The sequence below is a fragment of the Oryctolagus cuniculus genome, chromosome 19 (genome assembly GCF_051225735.1).
Source record: "Oryctolagus cuniculus isolate XC-2025 breed Fujian yellow rabbit chromosome 19, ASM5122573v1, whole genome shotgun sequence".
Lineage (NCBI taxonomy): Eukaryota > Metazoa > Chordata > Mammalia > Lagomorpha > Leporidae > Oryctolagus > Oryctolagus cuniculus.
The window spans coordinates 20,080,050-20,095,661 of NC_142885.1; positions in this window are offsets into that span (position 1 = coordinate 20,080,050).

A 15,612-nucleotide genomic window follows, 5' to 3' on the forward strand; every position below is an offset into this window, starting at 1 on the left:
CACAGAGCAGCCAGGACTCCTGGTGCTCCAACATGGGACATGGACACCAACTCTGGATCCTAAACTCTTCAAAGATACTTGACTCCATTAGAAAACAGGAAAGGCAAAATAAAAGCACAGTAAGACAATATTGTCATTGTGTTGTAAAAAAAAAAGTTTAACCTGGTAAATCCAAATGCCGGCAAAGATTTGGGTGAACTTGAACTTTTATGCACTGGAATGAATAAGAAAACTAAACTGATACAACCTTGGAAAACAGTTTTTTTTTTTCACATTAGTGTGTTAAGATGAACATTCACATAACATTCAACCTATTGATGCAGCTCCTGACTACGTATCCACATAGGTCCCATCACAGGTTTATCATGCAAGAGCAGAACCAAATACCTTGGAGACATCTTGAATGATAAGCCCTTTCTTGTCTACTTCTCTTTATTATTGTGATTTTTAATTTTTAAATCCATAAAGCAAAAACTGTGAGGTAATACTACAATGAATTACCTTTGTTGTTAAATATGAAAGGTAATCATTTGTGTGCATCTTCTGAATGTTTATAAATTATTATCACAAACATGCAACCTGATTAAACTCAGGGTGGGATTATTTTTATATTTACCCTCTTCCATGGTGTCTTCATGTAAACCTTTGAGAATCTGGTTCTCCTAGGCAGACCAAAAGGAGAAAGCACTTGAATTTAATGTTCTGTTTTGCTTCGTGTGTTTCCTTTCTTTGTCCAAGGTGAAAGTGTGGTTCCAGAACAGGAGGATGAAGTGGAAGAGGGTAAAATTGGGCCAGCTGGGCACTGCTGCCTGAGAAAAGGAACTGGTGAACGTGAAGAAAGGAACCCTGTTCCCTTCAGAGCTGTCAGGGATCGGTGCAGCCATGCTCCAGCAAACAGGGGACTCTCTGGACAATGAAGACAGCCACAACGGCAACCACAGCTCAGAGCATGCACACTTATGATCCACACAGACAGGACCAGCTTCATTCTCAGGAAAGAAGCACCATGATGGCAAGCCTTACCCAACAGAGTTTACACAGAGAGATGGCCATGGCCATGATTTTTAATATTATTAAATTCAGGCATCATGGGTCTGTTTTGCATGATTTATAGAGGAAGGAAGTGCCACTTATCAAAGATGCTTCCATGATGAAAATCAGAAGGTGAATTTGCTTTGAATAGTCCAGAGATGTTTGGTTGTGTGTATGACAGTGAGCAGGTATGTTTGCCTTTGCTTGAACTGAAAAATTAAATGGGTACTAAGAACAAATTATGACACATTTCTACACGAGATGCTTCCAGAGTGAAAACATTGAAGATGAACTTGCTTTAAATTCTCAAATGTACGAGTTCATGTTTATGACAGTGGGCAGGTATTTGCTTTTGCTTGCACTGAGAAATCGCCATCAAGAATAAAACATAAAACCTTTTATCCTGAACAGCAAAAGTGCCTGAGATCACTCAAATAGATTTTTAAAAAAGGATGCAGTTTAACTCTGTATATATTATCCTTAAGTCATTTTCCTGTCTTCACTAATTTTAGCAATTCATTCATATTAGCTGATGAAAATAGGCACTGATAATGCCAGCCAGGCCAGCTTCCTGCCTTTTTATGCATGTGTCATTCTGAGACAATCCGTATGCACTTACTTGTGTACAAGTAGAGAAACATACAGTAGTCTGATATGACATTCTTGTACCACAGACAAAACAAACATTATGTTGCATTTACTATCACTGCTGCTAATATGTTATTATACAACTTACCTAGCTCCTCCTTGATTCGTCCTATCTTGTAGCTTGAAAAAAAAAATAGGATCATAGGCGTATCAGTTACTTTGTGGAGAGAGCTTTGTTGTGGCAGACACTGTCTGATTTTATTTTATTTTATTTTTTTGACAGGCAGAGTGGACAGTGAGAGAGAGAGACAGAGAGAAAGGTCTTCCTTTGCCGTTGGTTCACCCTCCAATGGCCACCGCGGCCAGCGCGCTGCGGCCGGCGCACCGCGCTGATCCGATAGCAGGAGCCAGGAGCCAGGTGCTTTTCCTGGTCTCCCATGGGGTGCAGGGCCCAAGCACCTGGGCCATCCTCCACTGCACTCCCTGGCCACAGCAGAGGGCTGGCCTGGAAGAGGGGTAACTGGGACAGAATCCGGCGCCCCGACTGGGACTAGAACCCGGTGTGCCGGCGCCGCTAGGCGGAGGATTAGCCTAGTGAGCCGCGGCGCCCGCCCCTGATTTTATTTCTATAAAATTAAAGCTGTTATGAATATGACTTAATTAACAAGAAAATGTTTCTTCCTTCTTAGAAATGGTGTCAGACAAGGAGCAAAGCCAAATGGGCTCCCCAAGGGGATAGACAAAACAATTCTGAACGTCTTCAAATTAAATTCAGTAAAAACACATTATTTTTTAATATGTGATGTATTCTTGCAGAACAACCATCTTTGTATTTTGTGAAAAATGTTTAATAAATGATCCTTTATAAATAATTTTGGTCTCCCCATTGTAATTTCTTTAATTTCTATAGATTTTAATATTCATATCTAAGAGTGCCCCAGACTCATCTGCTCTGTGCTAATTTAGATCAAGATCATTAATTAGTCACAGGTTTTCATTTGTAGATTTATTATGGCAAGAAAAAATCAATCCTTGGGTGATCAAAGAGAATCTAAACATCATCATACAGTAAACCATTTTCTTAATTTGAAGAATATGGCAAATTAATGTTTTTGTGTGTTTTACAAAGCAAAGATAAAAGGGAAAAGGTAACACTAACTGCCACAACTAATAAGTAAAGTAGTCATATATTTTAAAATTTATGTTTAACATATGTGAATCAATCCAATAGTTGTTTTAAAGTGACACCAACCAGAGTCCTTGATGTTACCATGAGCTAGCCAATCCGAATCTTCATTGGAATGGACACCACAGGTATCAGAAGTCAATGACTATAGGCTGGTGCTGTGGCTCAATAGGCTAATCCTCCACCTGCAGTACCAGCACACCGGGTTCTAGTCCCAGTCAGGGTGCCAGTTCTGTCCTGGTTGCTCCTCTTCCTGTTCAGCTCTCTGCTATGGCCCAGGAAGGCAGTGGAGGATGGTCCAAGTGCTTGGGCCATGCACCCGCCCAGGAGACCAGGAGAAGCACCTGGATCCCGGCTACTGTGGGGGTGAACCAACGGAAAAAGAAAGACCTTTCTCTCTGTCTCTCTCTCTCACTGTCCACTCTGCCTGTTAAAAAAAAAAAAAGTCAAGGATTGTATTAACTTAATACATTTCATGTCATGCATGGTTGCACATGCATTTTTTGCCTAAGACCTACTTACAACTATATCATGTTATTTTTTAACTGTTCCACATTTAACCAGAAGAATTTGGAAACATTACCATCATTCCTCCTTCCTCCATAGAAATAAACAGAAAAATAATTCATAAACATTTCCAAATTACTCATTATTTGATTTTGTTTCAGAATGATTAGATTGACAAAAACATATTGATTCTATTCTTAGTCTAGAAAGACATATATGAGTATTCAAGAAATAAAGTAAATTATATTTTTGTATCATATTTTCTCTTTGTGAAATACATTTTATCACACTGGTAAACAATATATCTAATTTTGGGGAGATCCTGTTCAAATTGAAGGTACAAAACATACTTCTCTATCACTTGAAGGAATAAAAATTATGCTTGTATTGAAGATATCTATTTCTTTTTGTAGAATAATTCTGACTTTCAAAGAAAATAAATCTTAAAAAACAATTCTATAAAACAATTCAGTTAACATTTGAGGTAAGTGATACTTAGGTGAAAATATAATGTTTGCAATATAAATACAAACAATTGGCATAGTTATTATTTGAACCATCTGGGGAACAGTGTATTTTGCTGTCAGTCCCTTATGCTGCATTCTGTTTGTAAAAAGCAATTCAGAAATAGAAAGAAAGCCACAGAGAATTTAGCATGAGAGCGGTAGTTTAAACATTCCAAACCTGAAAACGTTTGAAGTCTGCAGAACTGATCTGCAAATGCTCTTGAGAAAGTGGTGTTTGTTGTGGTTGTTCTTGTTGTTTCCTGATTTCTTACCTAAAACTGGCCAGGAAAATTGAGTAATAATTCTCTCACGTGTACCTCAACGTTCAACTTTTGCCAAATAATGCTAACAGGCCTGGACAAAGGAACAAACGTGGTCCCAGAAAAAATAGATTGCTACATCAAGTTTTGAGAGCCTATAAAAAATTCAATAAGAATTTTTGAAATAAATCTAATAATTCTCTATTACCATGTGTTTTCTCAATAATCTCATTTTGACATTTGATATGCTTAAAGATATAGATACATTTAAAAATTAAAAATAGTTTTTCTTGTATGAATTATTTCCCACCTTTAGTAACTTTTTAAATTAAATCTGGTTTCAAACTGTGATCAAGAATTCCAGAAAATATTTTATTATATGATGGTTAGTAATTCCCCTTTAAAATATTGTTTACTTTTTAAAAAATATAGTTTTCAGAAACAGTTCTTAAAACAAAATGAATTTTCAAAGATAATTATTGTCATATCCAGTTCATGTTAGGGGCTTTATTTTGTATTTCTGCCCTTTTGGAAATGGTTCATTGAGATAAACATTCATTTCCTTTACTTAAAGACTAATCACATGATTTTGGAACACATTTTTGTAGAACTATTCAAGCATCCACTGCTTTTGCAAATGTGTAATACTGATGGTTGAAAATATTTGTACATCTTTTTTATGTTCAATGTATATTGCTATTGAAAATCCATCACTTATCTAACCTGATGAAACACGAAACTCAAAGTATTATTTTATTCAAGCTAATACTTCTAATTAAATAATTTGCTTGGCTTTCATTTTCTTTGTGAGAGCTCCATTTTCATTGGCTTTGCCAACATTGGAATTGGTAATTTTTGTGATCCTGGGCCTATGTAATGTAAGAGAGTGGTGTTTAAAAAGTAGTAAGCAGGAGCGAGCATTTGGCCAAGTGGTTAAGAATCCCCTTGAGACAACCTTGCTACAATGGAATGAGGGCTTCTGAGTGTTGTTTCCATTTCTGTCTTCAACTTCCTGCTAATGCAGACGCTGGGAGGCAGCACAGGAGGGCTCAAGGAATTGGGTTCCTGCCACACACACAGTACAATTACTCTCTGCCTTTCAAATGGATACATGAAAACTAAAATATAGAAATATAAAACGTGGAGAAAGTTATGTCTAAAATTATCAGGCTTTAAAAACACACACACTATATTCATTAGACAATTGGCTCCTAACACTGCTACACCTGCAGGTCCAATTGGGACTGTCAGATGGACCAACATCAGCGTGACCAGTGCCAGTCCTGCCGGCTCAAGAAGTGCTTCCAGGGGGATTGTGCAGGAGGGTGAGTGGCCCCCAGCCCCGCTGCAGCCTAGGGGGGGCGTGCGGTAGGTGGGTGAATGGCACCCCAGCCCCGCTGCCTGCGGAAGGAGGGTGAGCGGCCCCCATCCTCCCTGCAGTCGGCCGGTGGGGCCTGGAGTTGGCACTTGCTAACCACAAGACCAGGGCCATTGCACCCTGTACTGGCTCAGGAATCCAATTACAGCTGTGGCCAGGGCCCGGTCCCCCTGCCCAGGCCTGGCCACTGCGTCCTGAAGAAATACACAGACACACACACATACAGGCACACACACGCACAAACACACATTTATTTGGTTTCCGTTGCTCCCACCCCTGCCTCTGTTTGCTTAAGGCAGGAGCTGGGCAGCCTGAGCCCATGGGGACCCCACTCTTGTTTCCTTCCCAGAAGCCCCAGCCTGGCCCAGGGCAGACACAGTCCAAGCAGCGCGGCCCTAAACTCCAATGCCCTGCAGTTTCTCCAGGCTCCACACGGGGAGGGGGGGCGGTGGTCTCGGGGTAGGGGTAGAGGGGGTTCCAGCCTCAGGATAAATGCGCACCCCATACCTGCTTTCTGTCTGCCGGTTCCTCCCAGGGTCTGACTCCAGTCTCTCACGCTTTCGAAGTCCTCCCCCCTCACTGCGTCTGTGAGGGAAGCTGATAAAGTCAGCTTGGAAAAGCCACTCCTTTCAGCTTGGGGGGGTTCACCTGTGCCCCTCTTCTCACGTGGCTGATCTGAAATCCCGCTGTCCCGGCCCTCAGGTGGGCGCGCCTACAGCCACGTGCTGCACCCACCACCCCATGCACGGCTTCCCACCATCACAGCTCACAACCCCTTACTTTGCTTTGGAACCCAATGACTTCTCCAGGGACTCTCTTTGTCTTGTGCACTGTTGTGCCCCAGGGTCCCGGCGTACAGTTGGCCCTCAGTAAATAGCCCATGGCTTCAGTTGCCACCAGGGTAGCCCTTCCTCCATGGCCAATACTGCTCTAAAGCAGATTTGTTAATTCGGAGGTTGGTGTTAAAGAGGGAGTTGTGGGTGGGATTTGAACCCCACGCCCCAGCCTGGGCTGGAGGTGGGAGAGTTGGGGGTGGTGGTTTGAAGAAGGGGGGGTGAGCAGGTGCAAAGGCCCTGGGGTAGGATGGGGGGGAGGAGTGGTGCAGGCGGGGCTTATAACCAGGGCAGCACTTTTGGGCCCCATTTGGCCACTCCTACTGGACAGCTGACTCCCACCCCCGCAGGACTCAGTCCCACCTCCAGCCCCGAGTCCCCTCCAGGGCTGGTAATGTGCCCTGCGTGAGGCCGGCCCAAGGCTGGAGCTCATGGATTCGATCAGGCCAGGTGGGCGGGCTCATTAAGGCTCCTTAATTTGCCCTGCCTGGCAGCCAGCCCTCCCTGCCTCGGTTTCCCTCCTCCCACCTCACCTGCTTGCTGCGGGCGAGGCCCCAGCTCCCAGTCCCACCTGGGGAAGACCCCAGGCCCCCTCCCTACCCGGGCTCTCCCGGAGCTGGGGTGGGGGGGACTCTGAGAGAGCCTAGCTCTGGCTGTCTTCTCCCTGCCCTTCTCTCTCTCTCCCTCCTGCCGCCCCGCAGCGCTGCAGCGCGGCCGCATCCCGCAATCGTTGCCTGGCAGCGCTGGCCGCCTCCTCCAGCAGCCCTCCAGGCTGGGTGCTGGAGCGGCGGTGGACAGAGGCTTGTTCCTGGTGCAGCTGCTGGCGCGGCAGGTGCAGGAGGCGGAGACTCGTGCTCAGGCAACCAGTGTGGGAGCTGATGGCGCAGCTGCAGGTGAGGCAGGTGCAGGCGGCGGCGGCGCGGCGCTGGGCATGGACCAGGTGAGAACGCTGGTGGCGCGGCTGCTCTTAGCGCTGCCCCTGCCTGCACAGGGCGCCACTGCCGGCCGAGCGCGCGTGGCCTTCCTGGACCAGGAGCAGGTGGACGAGATGGGCCGCCTGCAGGGGGACTCGGTGGAGTCCGGTGCCTCAAAGTCATGGCGCTCTCGACCTCTGCGCGCACGAAAAGGCTGCAGGAGCAGGCGCAGGTGGTGCTCATGGAGTATTGCGCGCCCAGTACCCGTCCCAGCCCCAGTGCGCCTGGCCCTGCGCGCGCTCCAGGCGCCCCTCATTGCGCAGCTCCACTTCCTGTGCCTGGTGGGCAAGACGCCCGCCGAGAGGCTAGCCCGGGACTCAATGCTGGCGGGCAGCCCCTTCAACTGGCCCTAGGGCACCAGCTGGTGAGCCGCCGCGTCAAGAAGACACTCTCTGCTCTGATTTCGGTATCACAGATTGCACAACACCTGGAAATAGTTTCTTTAAATGTGACGATCGGTTACAACGCAGAGAGGTTAAATGAAAAGGTGTCTAATCACGACCACATTCTTTCTTAGTAACTTCAGGCAGATTTAGCATCTCTACAATATATTAAATAATGGGCAGATATTTCCCAGGAACACCATGTTTTTCTGATGGATTTCAAAATTTCATGGGAAATAGAAGTAGAAGATAAGTTTATGTTGGTGCATAACATTTGAAATATGTATTTCTCATAATACATGTTTTCCATGAACTTTTTAAATAACCCATGTATATATAAATTTCAACATGTTTTGAACCAAAATAAATTTAACTTTTAATTCCATTTCCACAATCTTTTTAAGGTACGCTTATGTGAGTCAAACAGATGGCTTCGCTCACGTAACACAGGCTTGAGGAAATGTATCTGTATAAACATGTTTTGGGGGCTGGTGCTGTGGTGCAGCAGGTTAACGCCCTGGCCTGAAACGCTGGCATCCCATATGGCCACCAGTTCAAGACCTGGCTGCTCCATTTCCGACCCAGCTTTCTGCTATGGCCTGGGAAAGCAGTGAAAGATGGCCCAACTGCTGCACCCGTGTGGGAGACCCAGAGGAAGCTCCTGGCTCCTGGCTTGGGATCGGCGCAGCTCTGGCCATTGCGGCCAATTGGGGAGTGAACCAGTGGGTGGAAGACCTCTCTCTCTCTCTCTCTCTCTTTCTCTCTGCCTCTGCTCTCTCTGTGTAACTCTTTCAAATAAATAAATCAATATTTAAAAAATAAATAAGCATGTTTTTGAAAAATAGTGGAGATATATATATATCATACATTCTGCTCTGCAAGGTTTTCTTTTTGCTTAATAATGTAAATATATTTTATAGCTAAACAGTATGTGTCTTCATATGGATTTATCATATACTATTTAATGAATACTGTACTGTTAGATATTTACTTTTCTATCCTGAAGTTTCCCTAAGAAAAAGTTTCCATAGGCCCTTCTGAAACCTATTTTTTCCATAGAAAGATTTTTTTAGGAAGTGCTTATTTGGGACAAGAGTATACAATAAACATAATCTTTATTGCTAAGACTTTTGGTACACATCACCGATTTCTTTTGCAAATTCACATTCTGTTCAATGGCCATTGCCTCATATATGTCAAAATGTCAACAGTTGCAATAGTTGTTTTGAATCTGATGAAAAAAACATACTTAAATTTGTATTTATTCAATTTCTAAATAAATTAAACATCTTACTGAGTTTGCTGATAATTATATATTATACATAGTTATTATTGTATATTATATTATATTTAAGATATATAATATCTAGTATAATGTTATATATTCTAATATATAATTATATGTTATAAATTATATAATATATATAATTTATATATATAATATATATAATATATATAATTTATATAATTTATATATATATTATATATATAATATATATAATATATATGATTTATATATAAATATATAAATATATATAATATATAATATATATAATATATATAAATTATATATATATAATTTATATATATAATATATATAATATATATAATTTATATATATATTATATATAATATATATAATATATATAATTTATATATATAATATATATAATATATATAATATAATAATATATGCATATATATGTGTGTGTATATATATATACACACACACTCATAGATTTATTTTTTTTTTTTTTTGACAGCCAGAGTTAGTGAGAGAGAGAGACAGAGGGAAAGGTCTTCCTTCCATTGGTTCAACCCCAAAATGGCCGCCATGGCCGGCACGCTGAGCCGATTCGAAGTCAGGAGCCAGGTTCTTTCTCCTGGTCTCCAATGCGGGTGCAGGGCCCAAGCACTTGGGCCGTCCTCCACTGCCTTCCTGGGCCACAGCAGAGAGCTGGACTGGAAGACGAGCAACTGGGACAGATTTTGGTGCCCCGACAGAAGCTAGAACCCAGGGTGCCTGCGCTGCAGGCGGAGGATTAGCCTAGTGAGCCATGGCACCAGCCACGAAGATTTATTTATTGTATTTGAAAGGCAGAGTTATAGAGAGAAGAGATCTTCCATTCATTGGTTCACTTCCCAAATGGTGGCAAGAGCCAGGGCCATGACGAAGCCAGGAGCCAGGGTATTCTTCTGAGTCTCCACATGGAAGCAGGGGCCCAAGCACTTGGCCATCCTCTGCTGCTTTCCCAGGTGCATTAGCAGGGAGCTGGATGGGAAATGCAGCAGCAGGGTCTCCAACAGCATCTCAAGTGGAGGCTTAACCAGCTACTCCACAAAGCTGCCCCCAGTGCTAAGCATTTTACAGTCATGAACTACAGTTCCATGAAGGCCCATTCTTCAGGCAGCAGCTCAACCCACTAAGCCACAGTGCTGACCTTTCATAATTGTATTTTAAATTTTTAAAAAAAAATTTTTATTTATTTATTTTGACAGGCAGAGTGGACAGTGAGAGAGACAGAGAGAAAGGTCTTCTTTTTTTTCCGTTGGTTCACCCCCTATTGGCCGCTATGGCCAGCGTGCTGCACTGATCCAAAGCCAGGAGCCAGGTGCTTCTCCTGGTCTCCCATGCAGGTGCAGGGCCCAAGCACTTGGGCCATCCTCCACTGCCTTCCTGGGCCACAGCAGAAAGCTGGACTGGAAGAGGAACAACCAGAACAGAATCCAGTGCCCCAACCGGGACTAGAACCCAGAGTACCAGTGCCGCAGGTGGAGGATTAGCCTACTGAGCCACATTGAAGGCCGATAATTGTATTTTAAACATCATTGATCATATCCTTAAATTTTTTTTTCAGTTGGAATGTTCAGATTTCTTAGATAAGAAATTTTAAAATATCACATATATTTACTATTTACTTGTTATATATTATACATTTGTAAAATTATAATGTTAAAAATGATCAACTTTCTACTTTGACAAAAAACTAGGAAAGTACTTAGTTGCATTTTTGTTTAGATGGATAACAGGTCATTGAAAAGTCCACAAAAATGCTGATTTTTTTTATTTAGTAAATATAAATTTCCAAAGTACAGTTTACGGATTACAATGGCTTTTTCCCCCCATAACTTCCCCCCCAACCCCACCCCTCCCATCTCCTGCTCCCTCTCCCATTCCATTCACATCAAGATTCATTTTCAATTATCTTTATATACAGAAGATTGATTTAGTATATATTAAGTAAAGATTTCATCAGTTTGCAGCCACACAGAACATGAAGTGTAAAATACTCTTTCAATACTAGAAATAGCATTAATTTGCATTGAACAACACATTAAGGACAGAGATCCTACACAAGGAGTAAGTACACAGTGACTCCTGTTGTTGACTTAACAATTTGACACTCTTGTTTATGGCGTCAGTAATCTCCCTAGGCTCTAGTCATGAGTTTCCAGGGCTATGGAAGCCTTTTGAGTTCACCGACTTTGATCTTATTTAAATAAGGTCATAGTCAAAGTGGAAGTTCTCTCCTCCCTTCAGAGAAAGCTACCTCCTTCTTTGATGGCCCATTCTTTCTACTGGGATCTCACTCACAGAGATCTTTCATTTAGGTCCTTTTTCTTTTTTCTTTCTTTTTTTTTTTTTTGGTCAAAGGGATCACATAAATAAGACTAGTGTCTGCTAATACTAACTGATAGAATAAAAAAGGGAGAAAACGATCCAACATGGGAAGCGAGATACACAGCAGACTCATAGAAGGGCATATGTCCTAAACAGCACTCTGGCCTCAGAATCAGTCCTTAAGGCATTCGTATCTGGCTAAAGAGGCCATGAGAGGATTTTAGGCATGGAAAGCCAAGACACTCTGGCAAAAAAAAGACCTAAATGATTATCTTTTTTATAAAAACATGATTTATTTGAAAAGTAACTATGCTTCAGTTATTTACAGTAGTACATGAACACATGTTTATTATCCTATTATGTGAAATGTTATTAGATAATACATTGTCTCTTATAAATAATTTTAAGCAATTTTAGTTGTCTGTATTAATCTTTCTAACCAATAATATAATTGTATAAAATAATTTAATAATGACTTAAGTACTCTCAAATTTTTTTTTTTTTTGAGAGAAGACAGAGAGAGGGAGGGAGAAATTAACCATCTGCTGGTGTACTCTCCAAATTCCTCAACACTCAGAGTTGGGCCAGGCTGAAGGCAGGAGTCAGAACTCAGTCTTGGTCTCCCATACGGTTGACAAGGTCCCAAGAGCTTGGGCTATTACCTGCTGACTTCCAGGGTGCAAACTGGCAGGGAGCTGGAATCTGGATCCACAGCCAGAAATTGAATATGAATTGAACTGAATTAAGACACACCTTAACTGGGGTATTAAGTGTTAGGCTAAATGCTCACCCTTGTCCAAGATAATTTTTAATGAAGATGTTCAAAATTAAAGGAAGGTCTTCTGGAGCTGCCATCATAATGCAGTGTATTAAGCTGCCACTTGCATGCTAGCAACCCATGGAAGACTGCCTGCTGGAGTCCTGGCTGCTCTGCTTTGGATCCATCTTCCTGCCAATGTGCCTGGGAGGGCAGCAGGGCATGGATCTAAGTACAATGGACCTTACCAACCAAGTGGGAGACCAAGATGAGTTCCTGGCTCCTGGCCTTGGCCTGGCCATGCCCTCGATTTTGTGGCCATTTGGGGAGTAAACCAGCATATAGAAGATCTCCTTGTTTCTCCCCGTTGACCCCATCCCATTCTGTCTAAAGCTCAACCTTTCAAATAAACATGGAAAACTTTAAATAAAAGAGAAAGCTTGTCTTCAGTTTAAAAAGCAAAGTATGAATAAATCTGTATGGACCAGAACTGGAGTTTCTATGGGGATACTTGGGCAGGAGGACACAGGAACCCTGTGTCCCTGGAGCAACCTTTAGGGAAAACCAGAGAGGCCAGCTGTTCCTCCTGCTCTCCAGGCCTCTCTTGCTGTGTGTAGTCAGTCCTTCACATTATTAAGTAGCTTGTGGTGACTTTAGCAAATTTAAAATTTACACATTTGGGCCTGTGCCATGGGCCAATAGGCTAATCCTCCACCTGCCGCATGGGCACACCTGGTTCTAGTCCTGGTTGGGGTGCCGGATTCTGTCCCGGTTGCTCCTCTTCCTGTCCAGCTCCCTGCTGTGGCCCAGGAGTACAGTGGAGGATGGCCCAAGTGATTGGGCCCTACACCCACCTAGGAGACCAGGAGAAGCACCTGGTTCTTGGCTTCAGATCAGTACAGTGCGCCGGTCACAGCACACTGGCCGCAGTGGCCATTGGGGAGTGAACCAATGGAAAAGGAAGACCTTTCTCTGTCTCCCTCTCTCTCACTGTCCACTCTGCCTGTCAAAAAAAAAATTACACATTTGTTCACCTGTTGGCCAAGACAGAGCATTTTGTGGCCCTTCCTTTGCCAAGAAATCCCAATAGTGTAGAATAATCTCCAGATGTTTACCTGGGCTTCAAGATGCTATCAAATGGTTACACCCTGGTCACACATCTTTTCTACACAAAAGTTTTGAAAGCCATATGTAGAAGGATCTCCAACAAGTTCATGGAAAATGTATGCAATGAACAAACTGCATGGATTTCAACTTTTTTTTTTCTCCAAAGCAGTCATTTCTTAATTGCTTTTTCTATGAACCTTTTGAAGTGCCCTAGTGCAACCATTGACTGTACTTGGGAGTTTGCAGTGATCAGTAAACATTTTTGAATAAATACATGAATGAAAAGGTGTGAGATCATCCAAGGAAATTATTTTAAATCCCTGTTAATATAGTTGAAAAATGGAGTGCTACAACATTTTAAATGGGCAGTGTTATAGGCATCACTAAATTTAAACAAAAATGTGGTTATGAGCACAAATTGCAGTAATAATGCACTAAGAAGAGAAGAAATAGAAAAGTGAAGAACAGGTTTTAGCATATGTTCATATGCAATTTGGAAGAGAAGGAACATTTTCCTTCCACAGGAGGAAATTCTCACAATTTTTGCCGATGATCTGGTTGGTTTCCAACTCCATCATTGCTTGTCTGGTATGAAGAATGCCATCTGTGCCATGTGGATGTGCCTTTGTAAAAAATGCACTACTAATTATGCTCTGGGAAGGAGCTGTTTAAGTGAAATCAGGTGTCAAGCTTACAATTGCCTAAAACGACTATGCTATGCTGAGAAAGAATGACACACCATATTGTAAAATGGAATTTAAGCATGGTGTGCAAACATTCCATTTTTGGTGTGCTGCAAAGGTCAGATTGAAGAGGAAAGTTGTAAAGATTGCAAATGACTTTTCACCATCAACAGTGTAAGCAAGCTTTACTTTCAACCAAGGATAGACACAAGATCAATGTTGTACTTCCCTCATTAAAAAATCTTTCCAAGAATGGGCCATCAAAGAATGAGGTACCTTTCACTGAAGGGAGAACTTCCACTTTTGACTATGCCCTTGTCTAAATAAGATCAGAGTTTGCAAACTCAAGAGGTTTCCATAGCCTTGGCAGCTCATGACAAGAGCCTCTGGTGAATACTGATGTCATAAATAAGAGGGTCAATTGTTGAATCAACAATAGGAGTCACTGTGCACCTGCTCCCCATGTAGGATCTCTGTCCTTAATGTGTTGTACTATGTGAATTAATGGTAAAACTACTACTCAAACAGTACTTTATACTTTGTGTGTCTGTGTGGGTGCAGTCTGTTGAAATCTTTACTTAGTATATACTAAGTTTGATATTCTGTATATAAAGATAATTGAAAATGAATCTTGATGTGAATGGAATGGGAGAGGGAGTGGGAGATGGGATGGTTGTGGGTGGGAGGCAGATGATGTGGGAAAGCCACTATAATCCAAAAGTTGTACCTTGGAAATTTATATTTATTAAATAAAAGTTGAAAAAATCTTTTCAATTATATGTATATTTTTTCTGAAAATGTGAAGGATAAATAGTGAGATGAAAAGCATGGCAAAGGATTCCAAAATCCATGAATTAATTTTGAAAAAAGTCAAAATCAGTCCCATTGTTACCAATTCGAATTCATTATATAATTTTAGTATATAGGCTTCAATGGACCAAGAGTATTTAGTTCCTTTCAGGACAAAATGAACAATTTACTTTCTTTAAGTACATTAGTTATTAGCAGTATTGCAGATTTTGCCATGATGATTCATTTGACACTGTTTTAATTCATATAAAGCAAGGTACATAAAGTTTAATTATAAATATTGCCACAATGATAAATCACTCATTATCATTATATGTATTTAACTTCGCTACTGCAAAGTTATGTTTGATCTATTGCTATTTGTATTTTGATTAATGCATTAATCACTTGATCCTTACAGAAGCTGTGCTAGTTAGATCTGCTAGCTAGGTCTTCAGGTCATCCCAGGCTTGTAAGTTAAAGCATGTTGCATGCTAGTAATCAACAGAGTTGGGACATAAGTCTGCACTGTTGAATCTTGAATCCTGTCTTTAACTATTCCAAAGTTGACCTCTTCCCATAACAAGTATATTAGGTAGAGGCTTTCTCCTCATTAGTCATATAACATTAAGAGTGTATAAAATAATGAAACCTGGAGCACACAGAAGATAGAATATTCTACATGTAAGTCATGAAGTTGGATATAGGAGAGCATTTCAGGCAAAGTGAAAACATTGCCAGGACTTATGAGAGAGAGAAGGATAGGGGTGGACATTTGGCCTGGCAGTTATGAAACCTTGAACCATATTCGAGTACCTGGGTTGGATAACTGCCTTCTGACTCCAGGTTCTCACTAATTTAGATCTGGGGAGGCAGTGTTGATGGTTCAAATAATTGAGTTCTTGATACTTATTGTATGCTAACTGAATTGAGTTCCCAGATCCCTGCTGGCTGGCTCTGGGGCAGTAAACCACAGACTGAGACATCACCTATATCTTTCATGTAAA